This window comes from Apodemus sylvaticus, chromosome 6, assembly GCF_947179515.1.
Source record: "Apodemus sylvaticus chromosome 6, mApoSyl1.1, whole genome shotgun sequence".
Taxonomy (NCBI): domain Eukaryota; kingdom Metazoa; phylum Chordata; class Mammalia; order Rodentia; family Muridae; genus Apodemus; species Apodemus sylvaticus.
Genome location: NC_067477.1, coordinates 83,485,553 through 83,509,371, shown reverse-complemented (window position 1 = coordinate 83,509,371; position 23,819 = coordinate 83,485,553).

Below are 23,819 nucleotides of genomic sequence, written 5' to 3'. Positions count from 1 at the left end.
TTTTAATTAAATAATTTACTCTCAACTGACTGAAAAATTTTTGTAAATATACTCATTGAAGGATAATAAACATGCTACCCAAGTTTACCACCTAAACTCAGAGAAGAAAAGACTCTATGCCAGGCTCTGGTGAATGGATTACAGGGCAAATGTTGGCTACCAGTTAGTCAATTGGTTCTTGATACTGGCAGATAGGAGTTAGGACTCTGACCAAACCTGTAAAATATGGTATGTCATAAAGGTATGACACCCTGCCGGGCGGTGGTGACACATACCTGTAATCCCAGCACTCTGGGAGGCAGAGACAGGCAGATTTCTGAGTTCAAGGCCAGCCTGGTCTACAGAGTGAGTTCCAGGACAGCCAGGGCTATACAGAGAAACACTCTCTCGGAAAAAAAAAAAAAATCCAAAACTTCAATTAGTTTCAAAACGTCAACCAACAGATTGGGAAAGGATCTTCACCAATACTAAATCTGACGGAGGGCTAATATCTAATATATACAAAGAACTCAAGAAGGTAGAACCTAGAGAACCAAATAACCCCATTAAAAAGTGGGGTACCGAGCTAAACAAAGATTTTTCACATGAAGAACTTCAGAGGGCTGAGAAACACCTTAAGAAATGTTCAACATCACTAATCATTAGGGAAATGCAAATCAAAACAACCCTGAGATTTCACCTCACACCAGTCAGAATGGCTAAGGTCAAAAACTCAGGAGACAGCAGGTGCTGGCGAGGATGTGGAGAAAGAGGAACATTCCTCCAATGCTGGTGGGATTGTAAAATGGTGCAACCACTTTGGAAATCAGTCTGGAGGTTCCTCAGAAAACTGGGCATGGCACTTCCAGAGGACCCTGCTATACCACTCCTGGGCATATACCCAGAGGATTCCCTGGCATGCAATAAGGACACATGCTCCACTATGTTCATAGCAGCCCTATTTGTAGTAGCCAGAAGCTGGAAACAACCCAGGTGTCCCTCAACAGGGACATGGATACAAAAATGTGGTATATCTACACAATGGAGTACTATTCAGCCATTAGAAACAATGAATTCATGAAATTCGTAGACAAATGGATGGAGCTGGAGAACATCATACTAAGTGAGGTAACCCAGTCTCAAAAGATCAATCATGGTATGCACTCACTGATAAGTGGATATTAACCTAGAAACTTGGAATACCCAAGAAATAATCCACATATTAAAGGATGTCCAAAAAGAACAGAGGAGTGGCCCCTGGTTCTGGAAAGACTCAATGCAACAGTATGGGGGAATACCAGAACAGGGAAGTGGGAACAAGTAGATGGAGGAACAGGGGGAGGGAAGAGGGCTTATGGGACTTGCAGGGAGTGGGGACCCAGAAAAGGGGAAATCATCTGAAATGTAAATAAACATATATTGAATAATAAAAACAAGAAATTCCTTTTAAAAAAATCCAAAACCAAAAAAAAAAGGTATGATACCCTGTTCTTTCCATGAGTAGAATTATTTTTAAGTAAGGAAACTAATTTTATATTTATACATTAATAATGGAAAGAGAGAGAACACAAGAACCATGACAACCAGTTCTAGAAATTCTTTGAGATATGTGTGTGCCTCTTGTTTTTAGCTGTGTGTGTGTGTGTGTGTGCACATGCTTATGTGTATGTGTATAAACGGGCATGCATGTGAAAGCTACAGATCAATGTCAGATGACTTTCTCCATTTTTCTTTTTTTTTATTAGATATTTTCTTTATTTACATTTCAAATGTTAGTCCCTTTCATCAGTTCCCCTTGGAAAACCCCCATCCCATACCCCCCCTGCTCACCAACCCACCCAAACCCACTTCCCTGTACTGGCATTCCCCTACACTGGGGCAACAAGCCTTCACAGAACCAAGGGCCTCTCCTTTCATTGATGTCCAATAAGGCCATCTTTTCCTATATATGCAGCTGGAGCCATGGGTCCCTCGATGTATACTCTTTGGTTGGTGGTTTAGTCTCTGGGAGATCTGGGAATACTGGTTGGTTCATATTGTTGTTCTACCTATGGGTTGCAAACCCCTTCGGCTCCTTGGGTCCTTTCTCTAACTCCTCCATTGGGGACCCAGTACTTAGTCCAATGGTTGGCTGATAGCATCCACCTCTGTATTTGTCAGGAACTGGCAGAGCCTCTCAGGAGACAGCTATATCAGGTTCCTATCAGCAAGCACTTGTTGGCATCCACAATAGTGTCTGGGTTTGGTAACTGTATATGGGATGGATCCTCAGTCTCTGGATGGCCTTTCCTTCAGTCTCTGCTCCACTTGTTGTCTCTGTATATCCTCCCATGGATATTTTGAGCCCCCTTCTAAGAAGGACCAAAGTATCTGCACTTCAGTCTTCCTTCTTCTTGAGCCTTTGTTTGGTCTGTGAATTGTATCTTGGGTATTCCAAGCTTTTGGGCTAATATGCACTTACCAGTGAGTGCATACCATGTGTGTTCTTTTGTGATTGGGTTACCTCACTCAGATGATATTTTCTAGTTCCATCCATTTGCCTAAGAATTTCATGTACTCATTGTTTTTAATAGCTGAGTAGTACTCCATCATTTTCTGTATCCATTCCTCTGTTGAAGAACATCTGGGTTCTTTCCAGCTTCTGACTATTATAAATAAGGCTGCTATGAACATAGTGGAGCGTGTGTCCTTATTACATGTTGGAGCATCTTCTGGGCCCAGGAGTAGTACAGTTGGGTCCTCAGGTAGTACTATGTCCAATTTTCTAAGAAACCACCAAACTGATTTCCAGAGTGGTGGTACCAGCTTGCAATCCCACCAGGTCAGATGACCTTCTCAATCATCTCTCCTCCTTCCACCCTCCTTCCCTCCTCCTCCTCCTCCTCTTCTCTCTTCTCTCTCTCTCTCTCTCTCTCTCTCTCTCTCTCTCTCTCTCTCTCTCTCTCTCTCTGTCTCTCTCTCTGTCTCTCTGTTTCTCCCTCTCTCTCTGTCTCTCTCCCCCTCTCTCCCTTTCTCTCCCTCTCTCTCCATCTCTCTCCATCTCTCTCCATCTCTCTCCATTTCTCCCTCTCTCTCCCTTTCTCTCTCTCTCTCCCTCTCTCCCCCTCTCTCTCCATCTCTCTCCATCTCTCCCTCTCTCCCTCTCTCTCCTTCTCTCCTCTCTCTTCTCTCTTCTCTCTTCTCTCTCTCTCTCTCTCTCTCTCTCCTCTCTCTCTCTCTCTCTCTCTCTCTCTCTCTCTCTCTCTCTCTCTGAGACAGGGTCTCACTACTTAGCCCTAGCTGTTCTAGAACTCACTGTGTAGACCAGGCTTTGAACTCACAGAGATCTGCCTGCCTCTTGACTCTGGAGTGCTGGAACTAAAGGTGTGTACCAACACACCAGCATTTTTCTCTTCTACCTGTGACAGTCTATCACTGAACCTGGGGCTCAGTGATTTGATAAGACCAGCTGACCACTAAGCCCCAGGGATCCTCCTGTCTCTGCCCCTGCTGGTCTGGAATTATAAGCATAGATACTGCTGCAGGCTATTTTTTATGTGGGTTCCAAGCATCCTGACAGATCTTCATGACTGTGTGGTAAGGACTTTACCAACTGAGCCAGCCTCTTGTGCTCCCTACTTAATCAATTTATAAACCTCCACATTTAAATTGTGAACCAGAAATCAGCTCCATTTACACACTGAAATTCAAGATAGTGCCAAAAACTCTGCCAACGTGGATTGCTTTCAAGCCAATTCTGATTTGGCCCAAGAAAAGCCAGGCATTAGGAATTCTAATCAGAAACATCAGGAAGAATAAGAAAATGTATACTCATTCAGTATGCTCTCTGTGTGACAGGAAGCAACACTATCCTTCCTTTTTACAAAATTCCATAGGCATAAGAGTAAAATTCAAACACAGCTGTGCCCTGTTCATTAGAACAGATGTATTTCTGGAATGTTAATCAAATATTTTAATGGAGAATTATGTTTTACATGTACTAGATAAATGCTTTCCTGTTTTTTCTGTTCTAACAAGTGTATTTTTAAATTCTGGTTCAAGCAAAAATAAAATAAAATGAAGTAAAAGAATTTAAAATTTATCTGTCACACTTACTTTCCAAGTCCCCCCAAGTCTACCCCCTCACCCTTATGAAGTACCTCCCCCCACAAAAAAGGGAGGGAGGAGTCCATTTGTGTTGCCCATAAGCTCCCTGGAGCATGGTTAAACTCCCAGTGGTCAGCCCCTTAAAGAAAACTGAGTTCTTCCCCACCCACATCCCTCCCAGAAGCCTTCAAATGTGGAGAGCTATGATTCATCATTCTTCCCACAATTTTTCAGAGTTCCCTGGCATGACTTTCTGTCTAAGCTGTCACTTTGAGGGAATAGGGACTGTCACAGAAGCCTTCTATTTCTTCCTTAACTGTGAGTCTGCAGTCACCCATGCAACTGCAAAAGGAACTTTCTTGACCCTTACAGTCAGTGGGAGCACAGATCAAGGACTTCTACGTGCTTTCTGGAGATAGCACGGACCACAAACATCCATACGTCTAGCCTCGCATGTACAACTGATCTCGACTCGGTCTCTGGTGGCCATACAGACCCTAGACATCAAAATGGGGCCCTCGGCTGCAGCACCACGGACACCAAAGCCCTAGGCAGCAGCACAAGTCAAAAACATCAATAAGGTCTCATGGACAACATGGGCCATGGACACCAATATGCTTCCTAGCAGCAGCCTGACCCATGAACATCAACATGATGGTCACACTGGCCATGGACATCAACATGACCCCTGGCTGCATCAGGACCATGGACCCCAACATGGCTCTCTGCCGCAGCATCGACCAGAGATTCCAACATGGCCACCGGTGGCAATACAGACCATTCACATCAAAATGCCCTCTGGAAGCAACTTGGACAAAGGTCACTTAACATGGTCTCCTGCAGTATCACAAACTCCAGACAAGATACATGCACATGGACCTTGGGCTTCAACACAGCCTGGGCCATTGGACCACGGATACCAACATGGCCTCCATGGGCATCATGAACCATGGAGGTCTTTCAATGGAGAAATGAACGATCCTTCATTTCAGACATTCTGTCATTGCTCAAAATCAAGGTGATGGTGCCGCTAGGCGATATGTTGGGAGGCTGAATCTGCACAAGGTCCCTTCTGCTGTATGCCACCCTGTCGACCCTACTGCAATGACATGTTGTTCCCCTGTAGACTACAGCCTTCTCTCACACCTGTCACCACTGCCACGTCTCTATTTCTGCCTCTTTCCATCGGACGTGTTCTATTCGATCTTCCATCTTTCCCACCACTCCATCTCATCGTCAAAGTGACATTGGAAACTGCAGGGTGTCACACAATATATTTTTTTGCCCCAACAGCTTTACAAGCAAGTATTCATTGCAATGAGTCATCAGTCTGGTTCACAGCTTCTGGCTTCTGACACACCATAAATACTCAGATATGCGGCTGTTGCCTAGAGTCAGGGTAATCTTGTGGCTAGGTATGACCTCTGGGGCAGGTGCTGTGAAAACTCCAGTTACCACACACCTCCCCACCCTGAGACTCCCCAGGCTAGACCTTTGCTTGTAACGCTTGCCACCACTCTTCGTCCTCCAAGGTCTCCAAGCCAGGCAAGCATGGATGGAGCCTCAGCTGTTTCATGCTAGGGGCCGACCAGCAGGTCTAAGATTGACCCTATTCAGTAACGACATCTGCTTCTGTTGGACTGGCCCCTCCACATACTCCAGGAGCTTGTAGATGTTGGGGCAGATCAACTCAGTGATGGCCGCTGAGTTAGTTAGCCTGGGCCTCAGGGTTGTGCTAGTCTATGCAGGCCTGGAATTAGAACCCTTAAAGAGGTCCTGAGCTACTTTTAAATCTATGGAGCAATTTAACTGTCCAAATAAAACATATTTTAACAAAATTCAACTTCAAGGGATTGCCTTATCTGGCATCAATGGGAGAGGAGGCCCTTGGTCCTATGGAGGCTGGATGCCCCAGGTGGGTGGGGGAGCATCCTTATAGAAGCAGGGGGCAGGGGGACTGGGATGGGGGTTTGCAGATGGGAAACTGGGAAGGGGACTAACAATTAAAATGTAAATAAATAAATTAGCTGCAGTGCTCCAGTCTGTGGAACCATGCATAAACTCCTCTTTCTTAATCCCTAACAACTTCTTCTCTGTAACATTAGTTCTCAACTGTCAGTTAAGTAGAATTGGCCAGCATATAACCAATGGAGATTAGCTTATGTCATCTCATATCCTGCCCTCAAGTACAAATGATTAAGTGCATCAATAGCACATGTATTCTTACTGTTCATTTCCATGGTATGACTCTACCACAGCTAACCCACGTACCAAGGGGCACTGGAGTAGTTTCTAGTGTTTGGCAAGTGCAATAAAGCTGAGTAAATACTCATGTACAAAGGTCTGCCTAAATATGTACATTTCCATTTCTCTAACTAGGGTCACTCTTAGTTTCCAGAGTGCCCGGGGGCATTGGCAGCCTTCCAGCAGCCATGTGTGAGTGACCCAGTTCTCCACAGTCTCCCTGGCTTATGGCGTGGCCACTAGTTTTCACGTGAACTATTCTGATTGGTGAGTAAGAGACATATTTCTGGCTAGCATTAAACCGGTATCTTTGCTGTCATCATGGTCCCTGGTAGAACATGCATTTTTATCTTAGGTTCATTTTCTATATGGGTTGAGACTTTTCCCTAATGGAGTTTTAAAAGATCTTGAAAGAATATATACATACATATACTATACATATACTCAAGTTCTTTGTGAAACACCTGTTCATATTCAGTCTGTGTTTTATTTTTTCAGGCTCCTTCACAGGACAAACTAATGTTGATGAAATCTAACTGTTCTAATATGCTTTGGGGTGTTTTTTTTCTCTTTTTGTTTGTTTTGTTTTATTTTGTGTTGTGGGGGAGAGGAACAGGGGGACAGGTTGAAACAGGTTCTCATTTTGTAGCCCAGGCTATCCTGGAACTCACTAGGTAACCCAAGCCTGCTTGACCTCACACCAGTCCTCCTTCCTTCACATCCTGAGTTCTGGAGTTACAGATGTGAGCCACAATACTCAGTGATCTTTTTATCTTATCCACTCTGTGGCTCAACTTTCCGTTACTGTAAAACTAGAGCTGAAAGAATCTACTTAAAAGGAAGAAAGTCTTGTTTTGGTTCACAGTTTCACAGTCTTCTAGCCATAGCCACCTGGGCCTGTCCACTTGAACTTGTGGTAACACAAAATATCACATGGCAGGAGCCTGCTGTGGAAGGAGCTTGTTCATCCCACGAGAGCCAGGAAACTGAGAGACAGGAAGGGGGGTGTGTCTCAATATCTTTTTCAAGGGAAAGTGTATAATGATATAATTCCCCCAAGTAGGCTCCATCTCAGAAAGATTCGATTTCCCAACAGCATCATGAGTCAGACCAAGCCTGTAACACATGACCAGTAAAGAAACTTAGCAAAACCAAAGCCTCTGTGATGCACAATCTCAAGTGTGAGGCCTTTAGTTTCAGCACATCCCTTGAATCTCATTTCACCTTATAAATGTGAACCCATAAACCTGTTCAAGCCCATATATGACATCTTGCAATAACCCTGAGCTGGTTTATGAATACTGTCCTTGTTTCTTTCATTTCTCCACATACTCATAAAATCTTTGTCACATAAAAAGCAGGTGCCAAGCCCAGCCCTGGCTAGCCCACACTAGGGCAGAAAGTTCATGGAATCAGGATGAGGAAAGGAAACCTGGCAGGGTTCAGAGGACTATTTTGCCAACGTCATTTGGAACTGTGTTTCAGCTCTGCAAAGAAAGGTGCGGAAAATAAATATAAAGCAGAAGGCAAAAATCTCTTGACACAAGTAGGGGAAGAGAACACTCCTCTGACATATCTAGGCCAAGGTTGAACATTTACTTGGCAAGGGAAACTGTAGGTGTAGAAGCCAGTCTTTCTGAGCAAAGCAAACGTGTCACATTTGAAAGATGCAAGAAGTTTCAGGATTGGCTGATTCTCTGACTTGAGGGAGCTACAACAGAACTAACCAAGGCAACTGCAGAACTGTATTGAGCCCTTCTCTACAGTTAGCAGTCTAACATGAAGTCAAAGGATTGGCTTGTTTCTTACCAGCACTTTGAAAGGGCAACGATTTAAAAACAGATTCCTGAGCTAGTGGGGTAGCTGCATGATAACACACTTATCTTGTTTGCATTAAACCCTATCATTTCCCTCTAACCACAGCATCCAAAACAAAGATCCCTAAAAAATATTCAGTTTCCCCCCTGACACCTATAGAACCATAATCCCTGAGGGTAATCAGCAATATAATCATGAATGGTCAGTAATTATATTGTTCCATCAGCCTGTCCCCTCCTAATTTTATACAAATATATGTGCCCATAGATCAAATGTACACATCAGACATACATTTCTTGCTTACTTTAAAGCAACTCAAAACTGACTTATGTTTATGATCTTTTTTAGGACATTGGAAACATAATAACAATAAATAATACCCTACTTCATAAAACCAGGGTGAAAAGCTTTTCAAGAGGAGGCTACAGTCTCACCACCCTCTTTGGGGGGGTTCGAAAGATCAGTATTCTGTGTTTCCTCAACAACACTAGGCACTCTGCTCTTGGCCTCAATTGCCCTTTTTCCTGAGTGAGCATCCTGAGTTCTATTCCGGAGGAAAACACTCCCAGAACCTTTGGTCTCTGGCTTCCCCCAGAGCCAGGATGTTGCCACATCATACTCTTTAGGTCAAAGTTCGTTTCATTGTTACAAACTGAAACCCTCTCTAAATTTGAGCAATTCAACTTAACCGCTGAATCTATGAGAAGCATCAGCACACACCTTTGTGTCCTTTGAGATAGGATGACCTTTTAGGAGTCCAAATCTCTGAGTTCAGATTGAATTTGCTCTGTTTTCAGTCTAAACTCCCTATGTAATTATCTACTCGTGTATGTTTGGCCTGGCCACTGCCTAACTTACTTTAAAAACCTGGACAGTTCTAGATTGATAGCTCAGTCAATAAAGCACTTGCTTCTCAGTCAGGAGGACCTGAGTACAATCTTCCAGGGCCCACATTTAAACAACAAACCCAATTGTCAGATCTATAACAGCAGGTATGGCGATGAGGTGGGGGGAGAGTAGAGGAAGGGGGAGACAGGAAGATGCCTGTGTCCTCCTTGGTGAGTACCAGTTTAGTAAGAGACCCTGCCTCAAAACGTGGGTGGAAAGCATCTGAGAAATGACAGACAAAACTGAACTCTTGTCTCCACAGACTGAACACTCCCTTCCCCTAAGTTCTCTGATCTAATGACTTGGATAGAAATCAGCAGTGTATTTGAGTCCTCCTCATACCCACTGCATTTTCAAGGGAATCCATGTGACTCACCATGCATCTCCTCTGATACCATGTTGTTTTCTGCCTGCTTCTGACAGTGTTGCTTACTTTTAACTCATTTTAAATGTTTAAACTCAATAAAAGTGTTAAAAGATTATAACACGGCACAAACAAGACACCTACCCTTCACCTGCATTCAAGATTATAAAAGATTTTACAACTCCCTCATCTCCCTCCACACAGGACTGGCCTCTCTTTTGCCACATTATTTGAAGGCAGACACTGTGCCCTGGACATTTTGTCTCTCGTTCTTTAGAATGAATGTCCCCAAAATTAAGACCTACACGATGCCACCATGCCCGCCATCCTTAAGAAATCTTCATTAACCTAAATGAATTAACCAATATTCTGGACTACTTTACATTTATCTTCAATTATCACAAAATATCTTCCAAGTTTACCTAGTGCAAAGGACTGTGACTGCGCCTCCATGGGGCCTCATAGACGGGAACACTGAGCCACACACTACCAATTGCATAATTCAATGTTTAGAAGTGTCTACGCTCCTCTAATGAGGGCTTGCTTCATGTTTTTCCTTCTCTTCCAGAAACAAAAAGCTAACTTCCTACATCCTGAAACCTTGACCGCATTTTTGCAACTGACCTTGCTTTCCCTTAAAAGCGCCACCAGCCAGTTCCTAGGACACATCCACGACAGTTCCTAATGAACCAGCTCTTTGGAGTTCCTCGTTTTGTCTGTGCCACTGCTGAAACACCATGAAGACATGCTGGACGCATTAGTTGTAAATATCTCCAGCCAGTCTTATTGTCATTCCGCACTGCACATCTATGTGCCTTGTATTAAAGAAATTAAAGATATACTCACAGTGCACAACACTCAATATGCTAATACTCTTGATTTATGCATCAATCATCAGCACTATTTTGCCTTAAAGAAAGGGCTTGACAGTAAATTAAATCTAACTTAAAATAAGTGACACTTCATTTCATGTACATCAAAGACTCAAATAATGTTCGATACCTGTGTTCTGCAGTAGAAGGAGGAGGAGGAAGGAAACAGAAAGAGAAGGAAGAGAAGAGGAAGAATAAGGAGTAAGAGAAGGAGGAGGAGGGGAAGGGGGGGGGAGGGGAAAGGAGGGGGAGGGGCAGGGAGGGGGAGAAGAAGAGGGGGAGAAGAAGAGGAGAAGGAGGAGGAGGAGGAAGCAGCAGAAGCAGCATGACTGACCATGTGGCTCACACCTGCATTCCCAGCACTTAAGAGGCTAAATCAAGAAGATACTGCAAGTTTAATGCCAATCTGAACTATATAGTGAATCCTAAGACACCACAGATTACAGGATGAGTCTGCATCTCAAAACAAAACAACAAAAAAAGATTATCTATAACCTCATAGAAATGAATCTAAATTAAATCTCCCACAAAATAGTGGCTAAAATTTTCTTCACAATTACATGCAAAGCAAAATCTTTGGGGATTCCAAATCTAGCTTGTATCATGATTACACTACAGACTGCATTGTTGAGATAATGGTGTAATATAGTTTTCAACCGTAATCATTTTAGCATCATAAAATAGGCAGCAGAATAAGTGGACATGTCAATGTATAATAGTACAACGAGAACATCTCCCTTGTTGCCCATTTCATGCTCTCTGACAAGGCCTGCAATTTGGGGAGGAGTGCAAGAAAATGATGCAGCTTATCCAACATACGCATTTCGTCTGCTTCCTAGAGAAGCATTAATGTTCTTTCATGATAAGTGACACAAGACACGGTCTTTGAGGACACTTGTATGGAAAAGATAAACTTGTTGATCTGTTTAAAAGAATCACTATTGCTTTCAGTACTTCATATATCAGACCTTACACAAACAATTTTGCTCTTAGTTTGGTTTGGTCTGGTCTGCCCTGGCATAGCCTAGCCTGGTCTGGTTTTTTGTTGTTGTTGTTGTTTTGTTTTGTTTTGTTTTTCGGTTGGTGGGTTGGGGGAATGTTTTGTTGTTGCTTTTTAACTTGGTTTTGAGACAATGCTTCCCTGAAACCTTGGCTATCCTGGATATCCTGTATTAGCTTCCCAGGTGCTGGGATTACAGTTATAAACCACCATACCTGGTGTACTAATGTCTTTTAATTGAACTTTTTGTGGTTGTTGGCATAAAAACTAGAGCCAGATAAAAATCTTAATATCCGTTGCTCTTGACATAAGAAAAACATTTTATAATTATTTATTTTATTTATATGAGTACACTGTTGCTATCTTCAGCCATACCAAAAGAGTACATCAGATTCCATTACAGATGGTTGTGATCTACCATGTGGGTGCGGGAATTGAACTCAGAACCTCTGGAAGAACAGTCAGTGTTCTTAACCTCTGAGCCATCTCTCCAGGCCAGAAAGACCTTTCCTAGTGGAAATAGACCCATTGCCTCCTTTCTTCATCTTCTCCATGTGCCAATAATTTGTCAGAACCTCCCCTCCTATGATTCTTATATTATATGGAACGTAAACCCATGAGCCTTATGATCTAGTCCATCTGCCATCTCTTGGGTCCGTCACACTTGACCCACTTTCCTCAAATTCACCTGCATGGCTGCCAAGTTAAATAGGTTTCAAAATCTGGATTCGTTTCTGTTTGAGTAATCAGAACTAGGTTAACGTCGTGGTGCCGTACAAGATTCTGTAACAGTGAATGGCTGATGAGAGCAGCCATGTTGTTCATTTCTAAGGACATTCTGCAGAAAGTGGATTAAGTAACACTGTATTTAAAGCTTGGAGGGCCTGGCCTCACACACCTACCATACCAATACTGAGGAGGCTGAGACAAGAGGCCTGCTACAAGTTCAAGGGTACCTCAGCCTCATAGTGAATACCAGGACTACAGAGCAAAACCTTGTCTCACAAACAAAATAAAGAACACCATCCATCTCTTTGCACCAGTAACCAAAAAGCCACATGCCTGGTGCTCAAAAGTAAACCTCAGTATTGGGCATGGATAGACTTTTTTTTTTAATCCTTCCTACTCTTTCCTCAAGAAGACTGTCAAACTACATACGGCCAAGAAGCAGTCATTTAATGATGAGACGACAGCTCAGTATCCACGAAGGAGGGGGTGGATGATCTGGCCTCTTTGGAAAAGCCAGGAAAAAAGTTGTTTCCTATCCCTACCAATGAGTTTTATCACCCAATGAGAGGAACCGAAATCACCTGGCGAAATGAAATCCCTCCATAAATGGTGTTCGCTCAGAGGCAGGAGGTGCCAGTGAGACTGTCAGCCGCAACAAGTCGGACCTTTTCTGGCACGGTTCGTTTGAATGAGCACCCCTGACAGCTCAGCCTCTGCGCCCATTAGGCACAGTGTGAAAGGCCCCCATTCACTTGCCAGCTGGCGTGGCAACCCGTTATCTAAGGATGTAAGCCCGGCAGCGCTCGCCTCCCGCAACTGGATACCGAAGCGACGATTAATTATGGATGGAATGTGGTCAAGCCTGGCTGCAATTGAAATCGAAGGAGAGCACACTGAGGAAAAATAACATTTTATCCTGTGCAAGGTACCTCACAGATAGATTTATGGCTGGCTGCTGCCAGTTAGCTGAAGAGAAAGTAAAAATCGTACTATTCACATGAGTAGCATAAGAACTGATGAAACAAAAATACAATTCCTAGGATTGTATAACAGATACTTTATTTAATTTATAGTTTGATTCTCCAGAACCGCAGTCCGCAGATTTTGTTTTTGCCTTTTGCTGGGTTTTTTTTTTTTTTCCTTTGTCAATGAACACTGAGGAATACTCAAAAGCTGGCACTGTAATGAAGAGATCTGGAAACTTTCTACATCCAAAAGCCTTCCCTGTGAAAAGAGACTACAATATTTCATGCTTTATTGCCTGGCTCATATGTTACTTTGATAGCTTGTGAATATTGGAATGTAGAGCCTGGGGACTGTAAAATACTCAGTCAACAAATAGGAACAGCTTGATGATTATAGCCATGAATAATCAAAGAGAGAGAACATAATGTTAATCTATGCGGCAAAAAGCTAAAGAATATATTTCTTTTAAAGTGCAGTTTAAGAACAGGAGAGATAGTTCGGGGTTTTAGAGCCCTTGCTGTTCTTGCAAAGGACCTGAGTCCAGTTCCCAGCACCCACGTGGTGGCTCACAACCATCTGTAACTCCAGTCCAGACAATCTGATGGTTTCTTCTGGCTTCTGAGCCCCAGGCACATATGCAGTGCATGTTCCTATGTGTAGTCAAAACACTCATACACATAAAATGAATGTTAAAAAAATATATAAAAGCACAGTTTAAATCTCAGTCTAATTCTCTGAGAGAAGAGTGATATCAGGTCAACTCTCTCTAAAAAAGCTAATCATTGCTCTGAGGATTCTGACTAAATAAATAAATAATAAATAAATAAATAAATAAATAAATAAATAGCCCACTCTGCAGGGAAACAGCTCTCATGGAGTAGAACCAACTACACCTTTGCAAGTCCTGCTTACTTCAAATATGGCCACTGGTGGGAGATGCACTTACTATTAGTAGCAGAAATGAAATGATGTGTGCTTTTTAAAATCCCCTTGCAATGTGACTGTTTAAGGAGAAACTGGAATCACAACGACAATAATTTGTCTTTTGAGCCCCAAACCCTGCACCGTGTCTGCTGGAAGAGTAAAGGTCTTCAGAGCAACAGACTAGGAGCTGAGAGAGAGAGGGGGGGGGGCTGGAAACTGTCTGCTGGATCTTGAATTCCACTTCAGTCTCTCCCCCTTCCTTCACTGCCAAACTATCTGCTCAGTGACGGATACCTGGAGGTGAGCCAGAGATTCCAGCAAAAGAAAAAGGTTGAAAAGACGCATGGCAGAATGCCACTGCAGGCTGAACTACCCCATCATAGCTGCTCACCCACCACCATCCCTCCCCTTCCAACTGCCAGCAGTAAAATCCAGGCTAGCCAGGTGGCCATAGTAACCAGAAAGCAACATTTAATAATTGTTGAACCAGCAAGATGTCTTTGAGAGAACAACATTGGGTATGAGAACAGGAATTGCATGGATGGCTAGTTGGAAAAAAATAAAAATAAAAAACTGTAAAAGCCAGCATGCCAGGAGAAAGGCGAGTTGCATCTGTGGTTCTTTCCCATTCTGTCTTGGAGATAGCTGAAGCTCTGTGTGCAGCTTCTAATTAAAACCAAACAATAAATATTGACATAATGACAATGGTTTCTAGTGCAGGGATCTTTGTTGGCTTGATGGTGCCCAGTCTGTCTCACCTATCTTATTACTCAGAACAAGGCAAGTAAACACATGGCCCCACTTAGATTGTTGTATTCCGCACTGGCCTATTTGGATTGAAGATCAAATAGCAAGGGTGTCATTAAAGAGCTCTAAAGAAAAATGTTTCAAAAGTAGAAGGGGAGATGGCTCTCCCAGCAAAGAGTACATGAGTGTAATGGTGCCTCTTAACAGTTGTCTCCAGAATTCCTTCACTTCTACAGTGACACCCACCAAAAGGTTCACCTGATGGTAAGTCATACTTGTTTTCCTGCAAAGCAGAAGTCCTTCTTTATGAGAGAATGACAGAATGCTGGAATCCAATTATTGTCCCCCAAAAGAAAAGAAAAAACTAGAATTGTCAAGCTATTGCTTGTGGAAGAGAGTTAAAAAACTAAACTGGCAAAGGTGAAGGTTAATGCTTGAACTCAATCCCTCCATTTCTATCATGGCATACTGTGTTTTTGTTGTTGTTATTGTTGGAAAAATCAAGACAGTATGCCAGGGTAGAAATTGAGAGCTTGAATTCAAGCATTAACCTTCACCTTTGCCAGATAACAACAAAAACATCACTCTGTGTCCTTAACTAGGGATATCCTTTTTATCTGGATGCATGTTTTTATTCATAGTTTCATACCCTGTCACCCCCAAGGGAAGAAGAGGGGTTCTTCCTATTGCCTTGAGCAGAAAGCATCTCTCTTATCTGCATCTATACACTGGAATCTAATATACAGCTATGCTGCTGAATAGCGGCCTAGTTCTGTACATGAGGCCACTCCCCACTCTCACCCAGCACACGCCCACCACCACTCGATTCCATTGAGATGCCGAACATAAGATATACGGATGCTATGTCTTGGGAACAGAAGCACTGCATCTAAAGTCCCTCGGCTAATAAGTCTACAGTATAGCTGGTCACACTTGATCAACTTTAAGATTTAAAATATATCTAAAGAGAAACACCTGTATAATATTGTTATGCAGCTACAGATGGATGAGCAGACTTCAAAAGCTACTGTTAACTCAGACCGATGGGTACCGATTAGAAACAGAACCTTTGAACTAGAGTAGGGGTTTTCGAAAAATTCCAAGCAGTCTGCACTCATGCAGAGACTGCTTAGTTACTATATTAACTGATAAATGTCAAGAAAGCTTGTCTTTCTTAGTTCATAAAACCCTTATATGATTATTACCTCTGAGTACACAGAGATAATAATCGTATAATGTTATTAATGTTATTAATCGTATAATGTTTGTAATGTTATTTGATTATTTGAGATTTCAAAGTACCAGTGCCCTGCCAGTTTAAAAGGCATTTTGCAGATCTGACCTTTTGAGGTACTGTGCAAGGTTATTTATTTATTCTGCCATTTGTACTATGTTTTGTAAGAAGTAGACTATTCTTTCCAATATGCCATACAGCAACTAAACTACCTTAATATATCTGTTTTGTTTTACTAGCCTGGGAAAGGTATTTCTTTTCCATTGAGTCTTACTCACCTCATCTCTCCAAATAAAAGGCACACAGTATCTGACACATGTAATATTGATATGCTTTTCAAAACATCTAAGAGAGTATTTTCAAGGATTTATTTTTTATTTTATGGTTATGTGTTTTGCCTACATGTGTGGATGTACACCATGGATATGTGGTACCTGCAGAGGCCAGAGACAACAGGATCCTCTGGAATTGGAGTATGGATGGTTGTAAGCTGCCATGAAGGTGCTGGTAACTGAATCTAGATTCTCTGCAAAAAACAGTGAATGCTCTTAAGCACAAAACCATCTCTCCAGCCTCCTAGGGGAGTTTTTTTTTTTTTAATTTTCTTACTACAAAAAGTAATAAAGACACAAATGTTAGAAATAGTAAGAGTTATGATTTGCTTGTTATACAAAGTAAGTATATTGAATCACCAAACTTCAACCTAGAAATACATACAAGTGCTTGTGTTGATTTCTTTAATTAAAATAAAATGAAATCTGCATAGCAGCCTTCCTGCAGAAACATACCACAAATTCTAAACCGCAGAGCACAGGAGCCCACTGCTGTACGCTTTGTTCTTCAGTCACAGGGACTTTAGAGTAAAAACCGGGTGATCGCAGGAGACTGCTGAGATGCCCAGCTGCGGCGACTACAATCCCCATTTAGTAACAGCGATTTCGGATTAGTATGCCTAGTCTATTTTAAATCATTCCCATTCTGAGACTTGTGTAGAGTTATTTGCAACTTGACATGCTAAAAATACCATATATTGTCTTCACTGATGTATGGCCACACAGGACGTTTGTACAAAGATGATTTCTGTGTGCCTGCTTACAGAACAAAGTCCTTTGGAGGGATACTTGGCTAAAGAAGCTGCACAGATTAAGACAATCCCTTTTATGTCAGACGGGCCCCCCAGATGTGATTTCTGAGCTCAGAAAGCAGACAGGACACCTCGTTCTCTTTTCTCCTACCCCCACTCTGACTCTTTTCCCACAATGCTCCTTGCTCACATCCTTCTTCACTTTCTCAACATTTGGCTAGTTAGTCCTGTTTTTTTTCTTCCCTCCAGGAAGCACAAACATCTTTCCAGAGCTTCCAAACCTACTATTAAGATCTACAGATACTCAAAATCCTCCAAGATAGAACTGCATTATCATTATAGTCCATTTCATTTGCATTTTGGCTTGTGCATTATACTTTTTCTCAAAAAGCATTTACAGTATAAAAGAGATTAAGGGGGGGTCCCCTCCGCGAGGGCCAGTACCATACCTCGGTCTTGCTTCCAGGTTAAAACACATCACTGTTCAGTTTGGGCTCCAAAACCTAAGTGTCTTCAAGCCGGGGTGTGGCGGCATTTGCACAACATCCCTCTGTGCATCTGCTACTTGTGCACAGAAAGGGACTAAAACAGGATGAGGATGGATGCAGGACTGCATGGGTGAACTGCTACATCAGTTCAAGTAGTCACCATCCCAACTCTACGCCATTTAGTGTCTCTAATTATAGGTAGAGTAACCAAAATCAGGATATAAGGTATTTGCTAGTAAGAATTGGTCAATTTCTATATTTAATAAAAAATGAGTAGGTTATGATGTGACAGACAGATGAAAGCTCCTGTCAATAGTCCACCTGGCTTCTTATCAGTACATCCCTCTAATTCTCTTTCCACACTGTACCTTTCAACTTCACACACATTCTGGTCCTGAAGAGGGTAAATATAAAACTCCAATTGTGTACAGTCCAGTTCTTGGTGACTACTGATTTCCCGATGACTAAGGATGGGGATGTACGTGTGACCCAGCGTAGAGCCTGGCTTCTGGCCCCTGGGCCCTGGTCCTAAGCACTGTTCTCCATATTCCTAGGTTTGCTTTCTTGAGATGAGCTGCTTCATTTTACTTTTAAAAAGATGAAACTTTGAAATAAAAATGAAGAACTTCGGTGAATGTGATAGAAACTAGCATTTATCATGCATGTTGTATGTCCCCCTACTATATTACATACCTTTGGTGCCAGAGTTTTTAAATGCCAGTGGTTTGTTTAGTATCATTTGGCTGTGAAATTGTAGGCCTCTATTCCAAAATTAGTAACATATCAGTCTACAATAGAGGTTGACCCTCTGGAATAAAACCAGACAGTTGTAAAGCCATCCTGCTATCAATCAAGATAGTGATTCCCCAAGTATATGACTTGGATCAAGATGGCCTCCTCCCACATGGGAGATTCTGACGCATTGCCTCATGTCCCAGCAGTAACTGTGGAGATGTAAACTGCTTTTATTTGAAGCAGAAGATCTAGCTTGGTGTCAAAGTAGTAGCTCAATTCCTTTCTAAACCTTGACTACACTGAGTTTCTCAGTAGCAAATATTCTAAGCAGGATGAACTGCCTGACACCTCTATGTCCCCACTATAGAGGTTAATTTCTCCCTAACCCTTCTCCTCATTACTTCCCATCAGTATTGTTCTCTCTTTCAGAGTTCCTCATTTCAGTAACTCACCTTAAAACCCTCAGACACATCTTTGTAATAAGAAATTTAAAACACTCTGCCTCCCGCCAGTCAGTTACAAGGCCTCCATATTGGTTCTCAGATGCCAGAGAAATCAGACAGACTAAGGTACGCAAATACAACCCGAGACCAACATCTCGGGGGTCTAAGACCGACAGGCGTTGGCCTGCACCCAGGCCCTGGGCTGGGGGGGGGGGTGGGGGGAGGGGCGGGGCACCTGTGTGCAAACCCAGCCAGGAGATTGTTAGCCCAGGCCAGTGCACGCTCATGCGAGCCCTGCCGCCATTTTGCCTACGGGAAGCCAGAGAGTCCTAGCAGGCAAAACCAGCTAACAGGCTAACCCGAGGCTGACATAGCTGGAGTCTAAGACAGTCAGGCTCTGGATTGCCCCCAGGCCCTGGGCTGCTCGGTGGGCCATCTGTGTGCCAACCCAGCCAGGAGGTTGTTAGCCCAGCAGACTCTCCCAGCACTCTCAGGGAGCGCCATCCTGGCCACCTGACAGACCCAATTAACACTCACAGCGGAGGGGAACTTTGCTCAGACATTGGCCTGCCAGGCTTTTGCCTAGACTCAGGGCCTGAGCAGCAAGGATAGCCTTGTGTCCACCAAACTGGTTGGGAGTTCCGCTGCCCAGCAGAGTGATCAGCACGCAGAAAAGGTCCCCCAGCATACACCCCTCAGCATTCCCTGAAGGAGCAAACTGGCACCATCTGGTTGACAGTCACAATCTGGGGAAAAACACACTAGGGTTGCAAAAGCACCCAAGAAGAGGACAGCACATCAGCAATCTGCTACAGGGAAAACCCTGCCATCCAGTGTTGCAGAAATAGCCCTAGAGCCTCTCTGGAGGCTGAAACGCCAGCCAGAGACAAGACCAACTAGCTCCAGAGAACAAGATGGCAAAGGGCAAATGCAGGAACGCTACTAACAGAAATCTAGGCAATATGGCAGCATCTGAACCAAACTCTCCAACATCAGCAAGTCCTGGTTACGCCAACACACCAGAGAAACAAGATTTAGATTTAAAATCACTGTTCATGATGCTGCTAGAAGAACACAAAAAGGACATGAATGAATCTCTTAAAGAAATACAGGGGAACATGAATAAGCTAGAAACCCGTATAATGGAAGCACAAAAATTTCTTAAAGAAATGAAAGAGAATAAGGCCCAAGAGATAGAAGCCAATAAAGAAGAAAGGCAAAAAAAAAAAAAAAAAAAAAAACTTAAAGAAATGCAGGAGAACTTGAGTCAACAGGCAGAAGTCATGAAAGAGGAAACACAAATATCTCTTAAATAATTACAGGAAAACACAAACAAACAAATGATGGAACTGAGCAAAACCATCCTGGATCTAAAAACAGAAGGAGAAACAATTAAGAAATCACAAAGGGAGACAATTTTGGAGATAGAAAACCTTGAGAAGAAATCAGAGGCCATAGATGCAAATATTAACAACAGAATACAAGAGATGGAAGAAAGAATCTCAGATGCTAAAGATACCATAGAAACCATTGACTTAACTGTCAAAGAAAATGCAAAATGCAAAAAGCTTGTATCCCAGAACATCCAGGAAATCCAGGATACAATGAGAAGACCAAACCTAAGGATTATAGGTATAGATGAGAGTGAAGATTTACAACTGAAAGGGCCAGCAAATATCTTCAACAAAATTATGGAAGAAAACTTTCCTAACTTAAAGAGAGAGATGCCTATGAATATACAAGAAGCCTACAGAACTCCAAACAGACTGGACCTGAACAGAAATACCTCCCGTCACATAATAATCAAAACCTCAAATGCACTAAACAAAGAAAGAATATTAAAGGCAGTAAGAGAAAAAGGCCAAGTAACATATAAAGGAAGACCTATCAGAATTACACCAGATTTCTCACCAGAGACCATGAAAGCTAGAAGATCCTGGGCATATCTCATGCAGACTCTAAGAGAACATAAATGTCAGCCAAGACTACTATACCCAGCAAAACTCTCATTCACCATAGATGGAGAAACCAAGATATTCCATGACAAAACCAAATTTACACAATATCTTTCCACAAACCCAGCTCTGAAAAGAATAATAGGAGGAAAACTCCAATACAAGGAGGGAAACTACACCCTGGAAAAAGCAAGATAATTACCTTCCTTCATCAAACCCAAAAGAAGATAAGCACTCAAATATAAAAAGAACATCAAAAATGACAGGAAGTAATAATCACTATTCCTTAATATGTCTTAACATCAATGGTCTCAATTCCCCAATAAAAAGACATAAACTAACAGACTGGATAAGGAAACAGGATCCTACAATTTGCTGCATACAGGAGACACACCTCAGTGTCAAAGATAAAAAATACCTTAGAGTAAAAGGCTGGAAAACAATCTTACAAGCCAATGGTCACAGGAAACAAGCCGGAGTAGCCATTCTAATATCAGATAAAATTGACTTTCAACCTAAAGTCATCAAAAAAGACACAGAAGGACACTTCTTGCTGGTCAAAGGAAAAATCCACCAAGAAGAACTTTCAATTCTGAACATCTACGAGCCAAATGCAAGGGCACCCTCATTCAAAAAAGAAACTTTACTAAAGCTCAAAGCACACATTGCACCTAACACAATAATTGTGGGGGACTTCAAAACTCCACTCTCCTCAATGGACTGATCGGGAAAACAGAAACTAAACAGGGACACAGTAAAACTAATTGAAGCTTTGGACCAATTGGATTTGACTGATATTTATAGAACATTTCACCCTAAAGCAAAAGAATATACCTTTTTCTCAGCACTTCATGGTTCCTTCTCCAAAATTGACCATATAATTGGTCACAAGACAGACCTCAACAAATATAAGAAGATCAAACAAATCCCATGCCTCTTATCAGATCACTATGGAGTAAGAGTGGTTTTCAATAGCAACAAAAACAACAGAAAGCCCACATACACATAGAGGCTGAACAATACTCTACTCAATGACACCTTGGCCAAAGAAGAAATATGGAAAGAAATCAGAGACTTTTTAGAATTTAATGAAAATGAAGGCACAACATACCAAAATCTTTGGGACACAATGAAAGCAGTGATAAGAGGAAAACTCATAGCCCTGAGTGCCTCCAAAAAAGAAAATGGAGAGAGCATACACTAGCAGCTTAACGACACACCTGAAAGTCCTGGAACAAAAAGAAGCCAGTGCACCCAGGAGGAGTAGAAGACAGGAAATCATCAAACTCAGGGCTGAAATCAATCAATTGGAAACAAAGAGAACCGTACAAAGAATCAACGAATCCAGGAGCTGGTTCTTTGAGAAAATCAACAAGATAGATAAACCCTTAGCCAGACTGACCAAAGGGCACAGAGAAAGTATCCAAATTAACAAACTTAGAAATGAAAAGGGGGCTATAACAACAGAAACTGGGGAAATCCAAGAAATCATCAGATTCTACTACAAGAGCCTATATTCAACACAACTGGAGAATCTGGAGGAAATGGACAATTTCCTTGACAGATACCAAATACCAAAATTAAATCAGGACCAAATAGATCATCTAAACAGTCCCATAACGCCTAAAGAAATAGAAGGAGTCATAGAAAGTCTTCCAACCAAAAAAAGCCCAGGACCAGATGGTTTCAGTGCAGAATTCTATCAGACCTTCAAAGAAGACTTAACACCAATACTCTTCAAACTATTCCACAAAATAGAAACAGAAGGAACACTACCCAATTCCTTCTACGAAGCCACAATTACACTGATACCAAAACCACACAAAGATCCAACAAAGAAAGAGAACTTCAGGCCAATTTCCCTTATGAACATCGATGCAAAAATACTCAATAAAATTCTTGCCAACCAAATCCAAGAACACATCAAAACGATCATCCACCATGATCAAGTAGGCTTTATCCCAGGGATGCAGGGTTGGTTCAACATACGGAACTCCATCAATACAATCCACTACATAAACAAACTCAAAGAAAAAAACCACATGGTCATTTCATTGGATGCTGAAAAAGCATTTGACAAAATTCACCATCCTTTCATGCGTAAAGTCTTGGAAAGAAGAGGAATTCAAGGCCCATACCTAAACATAGTAAAAGCAATATACAGCTAACCGGTAGCCAGCATCAAACTAAATGGAAAGAAACTTGAAGCAATCCCACTAAAATCAGGGACTAGACAGGGCTGACCCCTTTCTCCTTATCTTTTCAATATTGTACTTGAGGTACTAGCTCGGGCAATTCGACAACATAAGGAGGTCAAAGGGATACAAATTGGAAAGGAAGAAGTCAAACTATCATTATTTGCAGATGACATGATAGTCTACTTAAGTGACCCAAAAAACTCCACTAGAGAACTCCTACAGCCGATAAAAAAACTTCAGCAAAGTGGCAGGTTACAAAATCAACTCAAGCAAATCAGTGGCCTTCCTATATTCAAAGGATAAGCAGGCTGAGAAAGAAATTAGGGAAATGACCCCCTTCACAATAGCCACAAACAGTATAAAGTATCTTGGGTGACTCTTACCAAACATGTGAAAGATCTATATGACAAGAACTTCAAGACTCTGAAGAAGGAAATGGAAAAAGACCTCAAAAAATGGGAAAACCTCCCATGCTCATGGATCGGCGAAATCAATATAGTTAAAATGGCCATTTTGCCAAAAGCAATATACAGATTCAATGCAATACCCATCAAAATCCCAACTCAATTCTTCACAGAGTTAGAAAGAGCAATTCTCAAATTCATCTGGAATAACAAAAAACCCAGGATAGCTAAAACTATTCTCAGCAACAAAAGAAATTCTGGGGGAATCAGTATCCCTGACCTCAAGTAATACTACAGAGCAATAGTGTTAAAAACTGCATGGTATTGGTACAGTGACAGGCAGGAGAATCAATGGAACAGGATTGAAGATCCAGAAATGAACCCACACACCTATGGCCACTTGATCCTCTACAAAGGGGCTGAAAACATCCAATGGAAAAAAGATAGCCTTTTCAACAAATGGTGCTGGTTCAACTGGAGGCCAGCACGCAGAAGAATGCGAATTGATTCATCCTTGTCTCCTTGTACTAAGCTCAAATCCAAATGGATCAAGGACCTCCACATAAAACCAGACACTCTGAAGCTAATAGAAAAGAAACTGGGGAAGACCCTTGAGGACATCGGTACAGGTAGAAAGTTTCTGAACAGAACACCAATAGCG